This window comes from Falco punctatus (genome assembly GCF_963210335.1).
Source record: "Falco punctatus genome assembly, chromosome: 5".
Lineage (NCBI taxonomy): Eukaryota > Metazoa > Chordata > Aves > Falconiformes > Falconidae > Falco > Falco punctatus.
This window is the reverse complement of record NC_137584.1, coordinates 90,379,200-90,396,332: the sequence shown is the minus strand read 5'-3', so window position 1 is coordinate 90,396,332 and position 17,133 is coordinate 90,379,200. Positions and strand designations below refer to the sequence as shown.

The window sequence follows — 17,133 nt, the reverse complement described above, 5'->3', positions numbered from 1 at the left end:
CAGAGCAATGAAGGTTATCAGTTTGACGGATGAAGGAAAAGGAGTAAACAAACTGAAGACTGTGACAAACATTTTTTGTCCTTCCTGAATAAAATGGGATTATAGGTAATCTGAAAATTTAAATTCACTGCACTGTTTGGTCACAGGCTAGAAAAATGAGGTATACTGCGTCAGATTAAAATACTGTGAGGGCGGTGAGGCACTGGCCCAGGCTGCCCATGGCAGCTGAGGGTGTCCCATCCCTGGCAGTGGCCAAGGCCAGGCTGGACGGGGCTGGGAGCAGCCTGGGCTGGAACCGGGTGATCTTTGGGGTCCCTTCAAACCCAGACCATTCTATGATAACTCCATCTCTGTGGACTGAAAGGCCATAAAGATGACAAAATCCTGACAAAGGTGATGATGAAGAAAAATAATAATGGTATTTTGACAAGCAGATACACTAAAAGCTGTTCAAGACTGGGCTTGTAGAATAAAACTTGGAAGCACAGCAGAGATCGCTCAGAAATCCTTGCTAAGATGAAGGCCTTTCCTGTGAAACTGCCACTACCCAAATCCTGAAGTAAATATGAAGTAGAACCACTGAATACATATTCCTGATCAAATTATCATAACTGGAGAGAACTGTCATTGATTGCATGCAAAATGCAATTGCATTTGCATGCACATGTCTGAGCTATGACTCCTGTTCAACACAAACAATCTAACTACATCTGAAGAAGTTTAAAAGTTTGAGAACTGTAAGTCCTTCTTTGGGTCCTTCATAAGCAGAAAAATCCCAATTGCAAACCTCTCAATTTCCATGCAGGTAGAGGAATCCTGTAAATAAATCCCTTTAAAAATATCTTTGTTGCTGGAGAGTGTATCTAGAACGTGAACAGGGCATCTCTGGACAGCTAAGTATTGCAGTACTCAATGATATTAAATTGTTCATTCTTTACACTGCAGACACTGAAAGGCTGAGGGAAAAGACAAAATATAATTGCTCTAGTTCAGTGCGCCAGTTCCTGAGCAGGGCAGATTATCACAGGACAGATGCAATAGCTCTCATTCCAGCTGTCCACCTAATTGTTGCCTTCTTGGGGCCGAAGGGGTTCTCACTCTGTTGCAGGGTGGCTCAGCTACTTGTGAAATGAGTATTTCACAGTTCTAAACTGATGCAAGGTACAGCTCAGTGCCAACGGTACACTAGAACCAATTTCAGTTTTCCTTTATTTGCCAACCTGTAATCTGTGGAGCTGCGACATAAAACAACTGAATTGTTCCCCAAGCAGAGGCAGTGCAATAACTAGAACAACCATCCCAAGGTAAACTGTCCTGGATTGTGAATCAGATCCCTGAGGCATCATACTCCTGTGAGCCCCAGTTTAGAAGTGGCAGTGCTTGGCACTAGGTCTGGTTGGTTAATGCATATTCCCACTTAATGGGAGCCAAGAGTTTGACGAGTCCATCATGCTGAATGCTTAATGCAGATGGTCATACATCATCTTTCCTTTCCAAGTAGATTTACATAGTAAATATGAAGTAAATAGCCAAAGTTTCCCTGCATCTAGAAAGGGGATAGGAGAAAATGAGCTCCTTCTTAAAAAAAAATCAAAACACCAAACCAACCTGCTAAGCTGCTGTGCTGCCTAGCAGTATCAATTTGTACCTGTGCTACTTGGTATCACATAGAAGGAAGACATTACAGCTGTATTCCACCACTCACTTTCACTCACAGTGAACTAGGATTTCTCCTCGCCAAAGGTGTGAGACACATGGAATTCCCAACACAAGGCCCAGCCTAATGCAAAGAAAAGGATCCACAGTGATAAAAAGTTTAAGATAAAGGAGAACGGATCAGTGGTGCTGAAGCATGTTATCTGCAACAATTGTCCAGGTACTCCACAAAAGAGAAGAGTGACTGACTGGCTTTTAGGCTTTATATACTGATCAGTTAATGAAGTGTGACTCAGCATTACAGGAGGTTTTCCTGTTAGGCAGAAAAACAGTATCAGAGCAAAAGCTAAGGGAATGGTGATGATTCTCTGTGTAAGCTGTGGCAAAGACCTCTTTTTTTCATGGTAGGAAATAGTCCATAATCAGGCAGGATGTTGCTCTGCACTATTACAAGCCGTCAAGTTTTATTCAAGACATTTGATTTTTCTTTTCTTCATTTTCAGACTTCACTTTCTTCTCTGTATAGCTCTCATCCCACCTGACAGAACAAGGCAGACTTCCCACTCTGCCTTATAGCCTTATGCCATGTCAGTCCAGATATTGATAGGATCAGTCAGGATCAGTCTTTCTGAAGAAAGTCCAGCTGCGGCCCCTGTCCCAGGAGTCAATCTCTGCTCATTCTCGCCCTGTGAGAAAGGCTCACGTGCAGTCTGACCAGTGGCCCAAAAGTGAGACAAGTGCATTCAGTGAAGATGCAAGCTTTAGAAAGCTAACTGTTGAACTTGAAGGTCTCACAAGATGTAAGCAAACTCCAATTTTTCAAAACCTTATCTAAAATATCTGCTTCCAAGAAGAGAGAAAGCAGTGACTTTGGGATGGGGGGAAAAAACTTAAAAAAATTCAAGAGAAGGAAAACCCTCAGCACTTTTTCCTAACTTCATCCTTAGACAGACTGGCAAAATCTTTCTGCTTTCTTCTTCCAGAAACCAATTGCCCTAGCCAAACACATAACACATACTTCAGTCACAGCAATTAAAGTCATAAGCAACCGAAAGTAAGTTCTTACAACAAAGAATTAGGCAACCTTTCTGACCTCACCTACAGCAGATCATTCAGTCCACTGAACAATTTCATATGCAGTTACATATTTGGAAATGCCATTTTTTCTTTATATGTGTCTAAGTGACTCTCAAATTTACGTGGGCTTGAATATAAATGTTATGCTGTATACTTTGCTTAGGTGTTGTGTACAAGTGGCAGCAGGAAAAATCTTTCCTAATTAGTATTTATTTTGAAGGGACTGCATCAGTCTTTATTAAAAGAGGTATTTTAATACTCAAAATTTTGTTTATTCTCTATCCTTAAAAACACTAAATGCAGTTTTGGTATCCTCTCATAAACAGAATGCTAAAAAAAAAAAGCAAAATGTTATGTTTAGGTTACCTCTCTCTTGAAACAACGCAGCAATTAAGACCTTTTATTCAAGGCTATTTTTTATATTTAACATTACTGATATTAATATCTAAACAGTATTTAAATGAGTTACCTGAGCTAGAAGAGGATCTGAATTCTGATTTAACTCCAGATAAAATTACTCTTTTCTCCACAAAGAGAAAACTTCTCACAATAAAATTACTGCCTTAAATCTTCCCTCACCTCCAAAATGAAGCCTGATATTTCATTACATTTCCTCCTCCTCCTGCAGTTTGAGGAATTTGAACTGTGCTTGTGTTCACAGTGACAAATATGGATGATTACCAAGGAAGCAATTACAATAAATGTCTGATCTGCATCCACTAAAAACATATACTTCAGCTTCAAAACAATATGCCACTCAAATTGAGTAAACCCTACCCGACACAAAAATTACCAATGTTTGTCATGTCTGAACACATTTTTGGACTAAATTAAACGAATGCCTTTATCAACTCTTTAAAAGAAAAAGAATATTTAGCAGCTTAAACAGCAAGCCCATGTAGTGCCTTTCTGTCACTTTTTCTTAAAGAGAGAGTTCTGGGCACTTGTAAACTGTGAAAATTATTATTTTTTTTAAATGGCATCTAGATTCTTGGTGGATTTCACTGGCAGTTGTGTTTGCAGCTTTGAAGTCTCCTCCAGGTCTGTCATTTGGTAAGGCTGTTGATGGGTGCCTGGGGTGCTTTGTCCTCCGGGAGGCTATTTTCCTTTAATTCATCTCTGATTAGAAGCAATTTATGCATTTTCATCTGTTTTATGTAAAGATCAAAGGGATCATGGATCCCAATGTTGACCCTATTATAGGCAAAAGAGGCAGGCTGCACATTTTTGCTTGGTTTCAGTTTAAGCCTCAAAGCATCCGTTCATACTACTCAGCTCTTGATATATCTCTCATAAACCAGGAATTTTATATGGAGACCAGGCAGTACCTATTCTCTTGCCTGTAAATACATGCATACTTATATATTTATATAAAACAAAGTTGAGGTGAAATTCCCATTTTCAAATCTACTAAGATAATTAGTTGCCCAATGAGAACAAAGAGATAAAAGATTAAATTCAATATTATTGTAACAATACTCTTCTTAATGGTCCCATTAATAAATTTGTGACACTTCATCTAATCACAAACTGATTTAACTGGCCCTGCATCAGCAACATCTTTCAAAGCTTTCTCAATTTTTTTTCTGTCTTCAGGTTACAATAAAAAGAAAGACCGACTTTTATGCAATCTAAATAGATTTTTTTTGCAACACAGACAACTTTAAAATTTATTCCCATACAATCAATATTCAGCAGCCAGTGATATTAATGACATTAACACTGTTGCCACCAGCACAAAACCAAGAATACAGGTATCTTTGAAACTTACCTTAAGTGAAAGGAACTGCATAAGGAAGTTCTATTACTGTTTTTTTAAGCAAATTTGGTAACTACGCCAGCAATCATGCTGTTACAGGGAAACTTCCAGGATGTTGTCTCAAGCCAAGTAAACACACATTGTAAATCCAAATGTCTCTTCTTACACTTCCAGCCAGTTCAACCTGACTCACTCCGTAAGGCACAACTCTTCCATTTTCTTACTAATCACGTGTAGAACAGGGAGAAAATATTGTGAAGACCAGCAGACAGAAGGGGAAAAGCCCATCAAAAATCCACTTTAGTGGAAAAGGCACAGCACTGTTTGGAAAGGCTTCTTATGTGGCAACATCAGGAGAACAAAGACTGCGATAGACAGTTTATAATTTTGAAGACAAAGAATTAGGATTGCATTTAGTAAGCGATGTTCTGAACAGGCTGTTCTAAATGATGGATTTGCAATAAATGGTGGCCCTTACCTTGAGAACAGTGAAGTCTACCCTTACCAACTTTATAAACTTTGCTAAAACCTGTTATGGTCATTTCTTCACAAGAGTGACAGAGGAGCCACATGACGCTATAGAGGTGCAAGAGAACTGCACTGGAAAAAAGCAACCAGGAACAGCACAGTTACCTATGAAGGTAATCCTAACAAGACAAGAATATTTAGAATTTATATGTTGGAAAACAGAAAAAATATCCATTACACTGTAAAGGACTAATTTTCTCCTCCAGGCCCCTCTTTGTGCTCAACCTGAGTTACCACATGCCATTTAAAATAAAACCCACCACCACTTAAAGAAAATTCTTTCTTACTTCTACTTATGCAGATTGTGACAGTTTCTATAGACTGAAAAAAAAATAATTCTTAAATGCATTACAATGTTTTCATGCACTTGTGTGCTTCCATAGCAGCTGTCATTGGGATTTTACTCGTTATTCCCAATCTTCCAGAGCCATGCATGTGGTAACTCAGGTTGAGTGCAAGCAAGGATGTGGAGATCACCACAATGACCATTACAAGGTAATAGGTGCCTTTTTTTTTTTTTTTTTAAACACTCTCAAACACTTAAAGAAACCCTTACAAACACTTAAAAAAATCTTGAAAGCCACAGTTCCAAAACCAGACAGGCTGAATTCTTAGCTTGCATTGTTAACACCACTGCCCTAAACTCAGATCTTTGCTAGTTTATAACATATCAAACCCAAAGAACACGCAGAAGAGGTACTAACACACCATCCAACCTCACCAAAACACACAAAAACCCTCGAGCTTATAGGACAATTTATGAAACAATTACAGTAGAGAACCTGAGGCTGTCAATTCCATCCATAGAAAAAAAAGTAGTAGTTGAGCTCTCCAAAAAAGTGCCCGAATTCAAGACAATTTCTAAGACAAAAGCAGCCATCAGAAACACCACCGACAAAGGAAACACAATTAGCAGAGCTCTTTAAATTTCAACAGGCAAGGAAATTTAGTAGATACTTAGGGGTGAACATTCCAGGAGAAATGGAAAAACTACACAAATTAAAAATTACTTGATGCTTTTAAAAGACAAAAATTACCTTGAGAAAACAGGCAAACTTCCGAATTCATTCTTAGGGAGCAATAAACCTCTTCCTTTTTCAGGCCTTACCTAGGGTTCCCTTAAAATTGCATTCAGAGACATGTAACCAAGTTTATATTGTAAAGGAACAGGGAAAAACCTGCCCAGGGCCAAAAGGTAGGTCCTATTTAGGGGCAGGGGAAGAACAGGAAAAGGGACCCTAGCTTTCCTCTCAGGAACTTCTTATAAAGTCACACACTGAAAAGCCTTTGTCTGATTTCTTATAGGATTTCAGGGTCTTTTACCACTTAACAGAAGTCAAGCAGAAAAATTACCTTGGAATCTATTAAAATCTGAAAGGGCATAAATGAAATCAAACATGTAACAAACTGACATAGGGGGAAAAAAAGGAAATACGAATTAATGCCCACTGATTGTTTTATTGTTGTTGTTTTTTTTAATAACTTAACGCTCCTTTGAACCCTTGAAAAAATTTCCTTGGATTTTTCTCTGAGACCTCAGCCCAAGACATTTGACAAAAGGGGAAACAGGTAGCTTAACTGAAAATGGTTTATTCCTTATGAGAAACAAAATTTGTCTGCTAAAAGTACTTCATCTAGTTCTCTTCTTGTGGGATCCAAGAGTTCATTCCAAAAAACTTGTGGAAACATTTGGCATCCATATCTTATAATTAAGTAGAAGATAAATTACCTAGCTAGACTTAGAGAAAAGACTTACGCAGTTTGTTTCCACATTGCCATGAGGTATTAACTAATGCTTCTGTTTATTTTAATCTAAAGGTCTGTTTCAAAAATAAACAGAATTTATTTGCTCCATTGTTGTCAGGATGTAGAATACTGACGAGCACCTTATGGCATACAATCTGATTAATTTTAGACAAAGCCTTACTGTGCTAAATATTAATACTTCTAAAATAGTCTTCTAAAATATGGAGTGCCTCTAGCACTGTAAACTGAAGATACACCAGTGTGCCCATGAAAGCACATGGGGCACCTGACTCCGGTTACACCAAGGGCTGACAACACAATCAGTGCATCAGCACAGGCAACACAAGGCAGCCTGGCGTGCCAAGTCCGGCTCAGGGACTCCTCCATCCATCCCTCCAGCTCCAAACACCAGCACCACAGAGCTAAAACCATGCAAAGGCTGCCCAGTGCCACCTCGCCACCTTCCACGGCAGGGCAGAAAATCACCTGCGGCCTTACACTTACACAGGATGTACCTGACCCCAGAGAAGGCTCTGCAAGGAAGGTGGTTCAGATGCTAACTACAAACTGCTGCATGCTCACAGAAACCTCGTGATCCTGGACATCAGAAAACCTGCCACGTTAAGAAATGTCACAGTGGCCCCTTCAAAACAACAGACACATTCACAGACAAGAGGTCAGTCGATCTCTCTGCCCTGCTGGTTTTGACAAGGGGTCAGAGCGGTTAGGACAGAAACACCCCTCCCTAGGCTCTGTTGTTCTAAACCGAGGAATTCAATACAACAATGTACACAATGCTCAGCTGCGCAGCAGTGTGTTCATGCATTCTCATTCCCTCACACTTTGTACAGTACCTTAACTTTCACTTACATAACTCGCAGAAAAACTGCAGACAAAAATCAGTGCGTCTATCCTAAGGTACCTCCACAAACCTCTCTGTCAGGGGAAGCCACTAAGTATTTCTTCTTGTAAATTTGGTCTTTTATTTAAGATAGACATTTGCTTGCATGCAGTTTAATGCAGCTGTTTTTATCAGCCCTTAAAGAGTAATTCAGGGGCTTTTCCCACTATTCCATACCACAAAGTAGCAAGTCAACTACTGGAACAGACTGCCTTACATAAATTTCAGGGTGGTGGTTGGACCGATTTCCCCTCACACAAAGCCTAAGAAAACAGCTCGGAAAAGCCCAAAGATGGCGCTCCACGGCACTGAGCGGCACGGCACGTTGCATCATCCAACAGTCCACAGAAGTGACAAGAGATTTGATGTGTGACTAATGTAACCATCACACTGGCAAAAAACGAATGTGATGCTTACATGTTTTTATAGAGGAATGATATGTTCTTGATTGCTCAGACACCTGAGCGACTGTTTTGCATATTGTAGATCACACACATCCCAACACAAATGTAAATGTGATGACAGATTTATTGTTTGGAGATGTGACACCCTCTGTGATCCACAGTCTACCTGAACGACTGCAACAGCCACAAGAAATACATACACGCCATGGTCAAAACTTTCTGGCAAGCCCAAAGAAACAAAGAAGTTTCCTGTATTTGTTATATACTTCATGGCCGTCCAGAACAGAAAGAAATAGTAGATACCATCTGAGTAGGCCAGCACTGTCTGGGTAACACTGAAGGAGGAATTTCACAGAGAATGGAAAAAGGTTATTTTCTTCTTGTGCAAACACTTGGCGTACTTCCATTGCTTTCTGGCTCCTACACTTTAAGCTCACAAGAACACACCAAGTACTATGTTAAGAGGCAAACTTGAGGGTATGCTTACGTAAAATGTTTAGTTTGGATAATACTGCCGTCTCAAAACACCGAAGTGTTCAAAGTGTTGGTTGTGGTTGGAATACTGAAATAGAATAGAGAGGTAAGAACTAAACTGTGTCTATATATTGCAACTGGAAAACAAAACAGCATGCTGCCCACAAGTAGAAGAGTCATTCAGCTGATTCTACTGAAAAAGTATGATTTACAAATTTCTCCCACCTATTCAGTAATTTCAGGTAACAAATTAATGAAGAATTAGATTGTGACTACAGAGAAGTTTTCCAAGTCTATTTTTCAAGACTGATTTGAAAATAAATGCCTATAAACGCAAACACAGCATGACAAAACCTGTATTTTTTACCTTAAACTCTGTATTTTCAAATTCCCTGTTCTTCTGGTTTAGGCAAGTGAAGATGACAGTTTCTATTTTTATGATCATATACTTTCAGTTTTGCACAAAGTCAGGTGTCTAATAAATCACTAGAAAAACCCTTCAACAATTAAAATTAAAAAGCTTCTTTTAGAAAGAGACATGCAATTTTACATAGCAGGCTTTTAGAAATAAAAGCCAGTTAAGAAAAAAAAGCTTTTGTTCTCAAACATTTACATCTCGGATTAATTTTTAAAGTCTTCTATAAATCTTCAACATTGTTCAGATATATAATATAAACATGAAATGTGGCAAAAGTCGACAAGTTAATTTATTGCAGTCTGTAATCAACAATCTATGCTGATCTTCAGAAAAGATAAACTAAAAACCAGATGCTCATTCTGTGGAGGAGATAAAAGCAAATGGGAAACTATGAAACTGTTCCAGAAATGCAAATGCAGACATCATTTGTGCTAAAGGCAACACCAACATTCTCCCTTAAACGAAGCAATATATCAACATGTAAGAACAAGGAAGCATTTTTCTGTCAGCAGAAAACACAGGAAACATTGCCTGTGATGTAGTGAACAAACTAAAACCAAAATGGCAATAGGAATTACACAGTACTTAAAATTTTATTTTCAATGTGCTTGTATGCCACTACATATACAGGTTGTAATACAAAGGACATATGGTGAACAGCACTGTAACTTGTCTGATCTTCTATGGATTGGTGATCTACAAGCCCAACATTACTATGTCATCCTCATATTCCCAAACCTCTGTGTTAGGTTCTTCGCTTTTCCCTCAAGTTTCCCAAACTCCTTCTACACTACATTCAGCTCGTTCACTTCTTTGTAGCCATGCCCTTCAGTTCCCTTTTCTTTCCCCTCCTCTGCCACGACATGCAACTCTCATGCCAGCCAAGCACAAAGCAGCACACTGTGGCTGCTCCAGAGTGATGGTCGCTAAGTGTGTATTTAATGATTGGTATCGAAGGCCAAACTGAAAAAAATCCTTGACCTCAGGTCACGGCCTTTCCTTAAGGAGTCTGAAGAAGGGAACACTAATTTAGATACCCTTATATTTTCACAAAACACATACACATTTGGAACTCTTAAGACCTCTACTTTATGCATTAAATCAGCCAACAAACTCCAAAAATGAATGCAGGAACTGAAAGGATGACTGTGTGATCTGTTGTCCCTTCAGGTAATCAAAGAAAAATTATGTTCCCTTACTCAGCAGATTTTAAAGCGGAGTCAGGTGATTAAGAAAAAAAAAAGGGGGGGGGGGGGGGGAGGGGGGAGAAGGGGAATAACTGTGTCCTGAATATAAATGCATCTGTTGCCTATCTGGAAATTATGGCTGCTAGTATGAGCTAAGTGTTAATTCTACCTCTACTTCATAATTTGAAGACAGGACAGCTCTCAGCTACATTTCTTGTTCAATATCTAAGGCTGCAAACCCAAGCTCATTCTAATATTTTAGTACTGCAGATTAAATGATGTAAACCCTAATCTCAATAGAGACAAAGAAAAAGCTTTCATGACCAACAGAACTAGTATTTGCTCACTCTGAAAAGTAAATTTTTATACAAACTTGCTTGAAATCTATTTTCAGAACATTCCAAATCTGCTTAATTTCTAGTTAATATTAAAGCTAACCAGATTTTTTTTTCCATAAAACTACACAACATATTAATTAAAAACACTGATTCTTCAAAACTCTGAAAGATCTGTAGTTCATAAGGTAGTCATGTAGGGTCACTTACTGCCCCACGCACCCCTCAAAGCATATTATCATGTTAACTACCACTGCTGAAAATAAGTATGTAAATCCATGTTCTCATTTGATTTTTGAAAACTAGAGCACTTATAAATTGGCATTAGGACCCTGAATTCAAACATTTTGTGGTTATGACACAACTCCACTGCACAGTAAGCATGCTACTGGGTAATAAATGCCATTCCCTGATTCATTTTCAAACAATTTAACATCTTAATAATCAAAAGGAATGTTATCCAAGCTCTGAGGAAAGATGTGTGGATGAGTGATAAGATAAAGTAATGTATCTTCAGAGAAAAAGAATGAAGGGCAACTCATTGTTCCCAGAAAGAAAAAGTAAAAATTGCCATGCACCTCTAGGTGGTGAAAGCCATACGTATTTCAGGAATGTTTTCTGCACTTTTTCTAAAATTTAGGAGAAAATGAGAACAAAACCTAATTATTAATACAAGGCAGTTGTAATAGGGGTCACAAAAATGACATTTTGGTGTGTATGGAAACGCCTTTCCCCAGAGGGATAAAGGTCCTCATACCCCATCTTCTGCCGTACCCAACCACAAATCCTGACTCTGCTGGGCAGATCCGCTTTTTCGCCACTTATGCTTCATAACAAAAGTGTGCCCTGGAGCTATAATTCTAAAAGACAAACAATAACTCATTTCATAGCTCTTACTTAAGTTTGGAAAAGTGAATTCTTATATGTTTCTCAAAATCAGAAAGAAAGAAGCGGGACATATGAAAACGTTTGTCAAGCAAAACCTGGGAGAGGCCCAAGAACGCTTGAAGGTGTCAACAGGACTTGGAGGGGCAAAAACCTCTTAACTTTTTCTGCACAGAGAACAGGACAATAGTTGTCATACTGAGGAAACCGCCTCAGTTCTTGCTGAGCTCATTTCTGCTCTCACATTCCCAAGCACCAACTGCAGTTAAAGAAAAAAAATCCACAGCTTTTTTTTTTTTTTTTAATACCGATTCATCAAGATAGTTGTATCTTTTTGCAGTATGATGAGTGCCTAATTACAATGATTCAAATCTCTTGTCACCTTCAGGCTAGACTACAGATAGCAATGGTTTTTAGCCAGAGCTGATAGTGAAAATGAACTTGACACAGCACGCAATGGTTTGTTAAGCATGATATGATATTAAAAACATCACTCCCCTTTTTAATCTAGCCAGGAGGAGGAAGAAATCACATGATTCTGAGTTCAAAGTTGCTAAATCCCTTCTCCAGCAGGGGAACATGCTTGTCTGATTACATTTTCAGGTTGAATGCATTTGTCACTCTATCACCTTTCTCCACATTCAGTCCTGTTTTGAGCCCTGTTGGCTTCAGACAGTTCTTTCTCCTCCTAATTTTGCTGTATTTCTCAGAACTTCCTTCAGCTTACTACCCATTTTTCTTCTTGGAAAATGGTTATACGCAGGCTGGGCCCTCTAGTGCATCTTGATGTTAATGCAATATACCCCCAGTCCTTTTTTTGTTGTTTTCCTCTACCAAGAAACTTCTGAAAGAGCATCTACTCTGTCCACGTGCCTTTTGCAAGCGGACCCTATTTGTGCTTATATAACCTCAAAAGCAGCAGGAGTGGACTGAGCGATATCCACTCTCAGCTGTGCTGTTGATTATTGTCAAAACTCAATCACTCAGCCCCATGAATGGCACCTTCTGCTAACCCACTGCAAAATCAGCATCAAAAGCCCAGCAGGAAAGTTGAGAGATGAGGACAGAGAAACAGCTTCCTCATCAGGGGCAGAAGTTCAGGAATGAAACCTGCTTAATTCTTCAAATACAGGTCCTTTTAGGAGGACGGTAATCTGCACTATCACTTCAGATCAAAAGACTGCAATGAGGTGCATACACAGACACGCGCGAGGCCTAAGTGGGAAACTAAACAATTTCAGATCCTCAAAACACGTTCAGTTTCTGCTTAAGCCAGAGAACAAAACCCTGAGGCTGTAATTCTCTCAGTCACTGTGCTGCATGTCCTATCCGAACCAATCTAAAACTTAAACATTTAGAAAACCATCTTGATACTCCTGTATCACAAATTTTTTGATTCCTCAGGTTCTATTTCACAATCGTTAACATAATTATTCACCTAATCTCAAACCATTTGCTTGTCTTTCACTTTTAGTTTCTTAAGATAAAAAAGACCTTGCTAACAGGCAAAACCGGAGGTGGTTAAAATGCTCTAAATAAAAAGCTGCAATTATATCTAAACAGATACTTTTAAGGCACTTAAAAATTTACATTTTTAAAGTAATGAGTGAAATGTTTTTAAAATAGGCAATATTATGTACATAACTAGAATTTACACTGACAAAGCTTGCAACAGTCCAGGGGGAAAAACATAACAAAACATAACATAACAAAAAACATAACATAACAAAGAAACTGGCCATGGTACAATTCATATGAACAATACCGGAATTATCTGTATTAATTCTCAACACAGCATATATAGCTTCACTGCATATGACCTCTAAACTGATAAAATCATCAAAGATCAACAAACATAGATATGAATGTCCTCTATATGAATGACTGCTCTTTACACTCTGATGAATCTTTTCAGCCACAATAATTAACAAAGAAAAAGGAAGTCTAACTGAATAGCAGCTCTATGATATAGGCAAAGTTGCACAATTTGTTACAACTTCCCTGGTTACCAAAAATCCAACATACCTCTTGGCTGCATCACACCCAGTCTGTATTTCAAACAAATTGTTGAAAGAAAGATACTTTTTTAAAATGTTGTTTTTTTTTTTTAAACAGCTTCTGCCAGCAAAGGCTTTCTAAGTTTTCATTATAGGCACCCTGTAAATGTCACATGAAAAAAATAGCTGACAAGTGACCAAGTTTTCCAATAGGCTTGGAGCTGCCTGACGAAATTGCTACAAGGGGGAAGCATTTTGAAGCTTGCTTTTCTTTCACTGCAAGATAAATTTAAGCTTTCCTTTTAAAACCTTCCAAAAATATTCATTACCATTCAAGTTGTGTATGTGATTTGCAATCAACAGGTGTGACAAAACATGATCAAGCTTTTGAAAACCAAGAATGAGCTTATGTTGTGGATTTGTTTAACATAAGGATGAAACCTGTCCTGACTGATTTTTAAATAAAACAGAGCTAAATTCATAGCACTGAATTAAGCATAATGGAACAACTATTGATGGTGCCTCTGTGAATTCTGGTATAAAACTTTGAATGTGGTCACAGAAATCATAAATCTGCATTTGTTATTTGGAAAATAAACAATTACAGTAATTTTCTGCTATTATAAGCAATTGTCTTTAATTACTTCAATGTATTACTTCATTGTCTGAAAAGACAGGAGGACGTCAGTGTGAACAGTTACCAATAAACCATTAAAACAGTGCATGTTTTCTCTATTCCCTTCTCCCAAAAGATCTGAGCTCTCACAGAAGCTTGACTCTACCTTAGTATCACACAGAAATAAAAACCTGAAATTACAGGAATCAGGCAATTGCAAAAATTCCAAGTGGTATGGTCATGTCTTTTAAGTTTGTTCTTTGCATCGGGCATATCTTCTAATTATCCATACTTCCATGGTTTGACTTGCTTTTTCTACCAACTCATTTTTTATTTGACTTCAATTTACAAAAAAGGTAAATGGCAATGCAATGGTAACAACGGTACTGTGCAAACAACCTATTACTTGACAATAATTCTGCAAATGGCCATGTGAGGACGCCTTTACAGCATCAGCCAACCACTAGCAAATTTCTTGCTTTTGCAGGGTTTAAAATAAATGAAAAAAAAAAAACCAACTTACAAAATGAGGAAAAGTTAAAAAATCAAATATAGCAATTACCCACTGTCATTACTGCTGTGCACATATCATCAGTCAGCTTTTGCCATGAAAATCAAACTAATGTCCTCTGTGACAGTAAAACTGCAACACCTAAATTGCCTTTTGACTCCTCTGTGTTGTAAACTTGGGCATCAATAACTGTTTGAAGTCTTTGACCCTGTGTTTGCAATACTGCAAATTCCATGTATTCCAAAGAAGTTTTCATCATTTACAAATTTTGGAGTATGATTTCAATCACAAAGATCATATTGCTGTTTTGTTTTTTTGTTTTGTTTTGTTTTTTAACATTTCTGTATTTAGGGTTTGGTATCCCGGGAGGAGGCTACAATTGCAAAGCAGAGAGACAGAAAAAGCCACTTAGGGGATTTCCCAATGTCACACATAAATATTGTGCCCAGAAAGGAAAACAAAAGAAAAAACCTCTTAGCAAAAGAAGACGGGTGATAAAGTTGACCACCATCACTGACAGATGCCAGAGAAGCTTGTCCAGCTAGATCTTTATGGAATCTAAATATTTAATTTGCCCTTTGATGAAATGTTAAGTAATCAAGTTATTCTAAAAATCAAATAGTCCCCTGAGTAAGATCTGCTTACTGCCTAAGTATTTACTCAAACAAAACCACCACCAATGCCACTGTTTCTTTATCTGTCTGAATTTTGTATTTTAACACAAGAACAGCTCCGTGTTACAAGTTTTCCAATACCAACCTCACGCTGAATTCCACACAAAGAGACCTCTGCATCCAGCTGAAACTGTAAGTCAAAAGCACTCCTAACCGACAGGGGACTTTGCCAGCAGTGTGTTCAATGAGCACCCTGAGCTTTCACATAAATTGTCACCAGCTGCACCTCATTCACTGACATTACATCATTAAGAATTTTATTTCATTTTGAATGTATTAATTACATTTTCAATGGAACTTTTCCAATATCTAAAAATTACCATCACTTAAAACCCATACCTGCTTCCTCACTTGTAATGACCTATATAGGCTGTCACAGGAGGTGCCTATTCACCTTCCTGCTTTGCATGACAACCTCACCTTGTGCCCTTAAGATCATGGAAAAAATCCTCCTGGAAGTGATAAAGGCATACAGATGACTAGGAGGTGACAGGGACAACCAACATGGCTTCACAAAGGGCAAATCATGCCTGGCAAATCTGGTGGCCTTCTACAATAAGATTGACTGCGTTGGTGGACAAGGGAAAAGCAAAAGATGCCATCTACCTTGATGTCTCTAAGGCCCTTGACATGGTCCCACACAACATCTCTGACTAACTTGGGGAGAGATGGATTTGATGGATGGACTTCCATCAGATAAGGGCTCCACGGATAAGGGATTGGCTCTTTGCACACATCCAAAAAGTGCAGTCAGCAGCTCAATGTCCAAATGGAGATAAGTAACAAGTGGCATCCCTCAGGTGTCCATTCTGGGACCAGTACTGCTCAGTATCTTTATTAATGACATAGTAGGATTGAATGCACCCTCAGTATGTCTGCTAACACCAAGCTGAGCAGTGCAGTTGAAGGACAGGATACCATCCAGAGGGACCTTGACAGGCTTGAGAAGCAAGCCAGTGTGAACCTCATGAAGTTCAATGAGGCTGAGGCCAAGTGCAAGATCTTGCACCTGGGTCAGGACAACCATTAGTATCAGCACAGGCTGGAGGATGAATGTATTGCGAGCAGACATGCAGAAGAGAACTTAAGGATATTGGTAGTGAAAAATCAGGTGTGAGTCAGCAATGTGCACTCACAGCCCAGAAAGTAAATTGCATCCTGGACTGTATAAAAAGAAGGATGGCCAGCAGCCTGAGGGAGATGACTCTCCTCCTCTACTCCGCTCTTGTGAGACCACACCAGGAGTACTGCCTCCAGCTCTGGGGACACCAGCACAAGATGGATGTGGACAAGAGAAGAGGCAAAAAAACCCCCCAAAACCCAACAACCCCCCCCCCCCAACCAACCAACCAAAAAACTGGAGGGATGGAACAGCTCTCCTATCAAGAAAGGCTGGGATAGATGAGGGGTTTTAGCCTGGAGAAAAGAAGGCTCTGGGGAGGCCTTATTGCAGCCTTTTAATACTTGAAGGGAGCTTATAAGAAAGATGGAGAAAGACTTTTTACATGAGGGTCTGCAGGGACAGGACAAAGGGCAATGATTCTAATCTGAAAGAAGGCAGATTTAGATTAGATACAAGGAAGAAATTCCTTACTGTGAGGGCGGTGAGGCGCTGGCCCAGGCTGCCCAGGGCAGCTGAGGGTGCTCCATCCCTGGCAGTGGCCAAGGCCAGGCTGGACGGGGCTGGGAGCAGCCTGGGCTGGGGGGAGGTGACCCTGCCTGTGGCAGGGGTGGGTGGGTGGGAACTAGGTGATGTTTAAAGGTCCCTTACAACACAAACCACTCTATGATTTTATGATAAAAGCAGTAGGCAACTCATTGCAACTCACTGCGTTGCATTCATTGCATCTGGTCAAGTTACCAGAACAAAAACTGGAAAAACAATGGATTGGGAAGCATCTACTTAAATACACAGCTCAGATCAGAGTGGAAATAGCTTCATACAATAGTAAATTAAGCTTTAAA

The 17,133-nt window shown here is 39.1% G+C and overlaps 1 protein-coding gene across 9 annotated transcripts in view; it reads right to left on the bottom strand.

Annotated features, from left to right (window-relative positions):
• The window catches only part of WDPCP (WD repeat containing planar cell polarity effector), a 157,565-nt gene that overhangs the window by 130,749 nt on the left and 9,683 nt on the right, over window positions 1-17,133 (bottom strand). Inside the window, exon 1 of one of the 9 annotated variants that reach the window (XM_080389572.1) lies at window positions 13,396-16,470. The exons of the other annotated variants lie outside the window; for them this stretch is intronic. The gene's annotated coding sequence lies outside the window, so the exon portion shown is untranslated. Of the gene's footprint in view, window positions 1-13,395; window positions 16,471-17,133 lie in introns of those variants that run through there. 9 annotated transcript variants of the gene reach the window in all.